Raw genomic sequence first — 731 nt, 5'->3', positions numbered from 1 at the left:
GAAGTTCTACCTGATTTGACAGCATAGTAACTGAGTCGACGTTATAAATGCCAGTTTTTTTCGTTGGTTTTGTCCTCTTAACTTGCCACTGATAGTTATTCAGTGACATCTCCTCTATAAACTCATAGGCATCTTCTGGTGTTTTATTGTTGATGGTTTCGCCAGCAGCTGCGTCAACCATTTGCCGAGTTGAGGGATTCAGACCATTGTGGAATGTTTGTACTTAAAGCCAAAGCAGTAACCCATGGTGAGGGCACCTTCTCAGTAAGTCTTTGTATCTCTCCCATGCATCATAAAGTGTTTCTAAATCCCTCTGCACAAAAGAAGAGATATCATTACGTAATTTAGCCATTTTAACCGGTGAAAAGTATTTTAGTAAAAATTTTTCGGTCATTTGTTCCCAAGTAGTAATTGACCCTCGTGGTAACGAGTTCAACCACTGTTTAGCTTTGTTCCTTAATGAAAAAGGAAATAACCAAAGACGAATTGCATCATCAGAAACGCCATTGATTTTAAATGTATCGCAAAATTCCAGAAAGTTTGCTAAGTGAGCGTTGGGATCTTTATCTTGCAAACCATCAAATTGAACAAACAGTTGTATCATTTGAATTGTGTTAGGTTTCAGTTCAAAAGTATTTGCAGCTACAGCCGGTCTAACTATGCTAGATTCAGTTCCTGTTAGAGAAGGTTTAACATAATCATACATAGTACGTGGAGCAGGATTTTGATTA

At 37.8% G+C, this 731-nt stretch overlaps 1 non-coding gene across 1 annotated transcript; it reads left to right on the top strand.

Annotated features, from left to right (window-relative positions):
* Positions 1-239: 239 nt before the first annotated feature.
* Positions 240-346, top strand: LOC128295915 (small nucleolar RNA R71). Its single transcript, XR_008286464.1, has one exon. It is a non-coding gene; the product is annotated as a small nucleolar RNA R71 (small nucleolar RNA).
* The last annotated feature ends 385 nt before the right edge of the window (positions 347-731 follow it).

This window comes from Gossypium arboreum, chromosome 7 (assembly GCF_025698485.1).
Source record: "Gossypium arboreum isolate Shixiya-1 chromosome 7, ASM2569848v2, whole genome shotgun sequence".
NCBI classification, from domain to species: Eukaryota; Viridiplantae; Streptophyta; class Magnoliopsida; order Malvales; family Malvaceae; genus Gossypium; species Gossypium arboreum.
The sequence above is the reverse complement of the archived record's forward strand: the minus strand, read 5'-3'. Positions and strand labels throughout refer to the sequence as shown.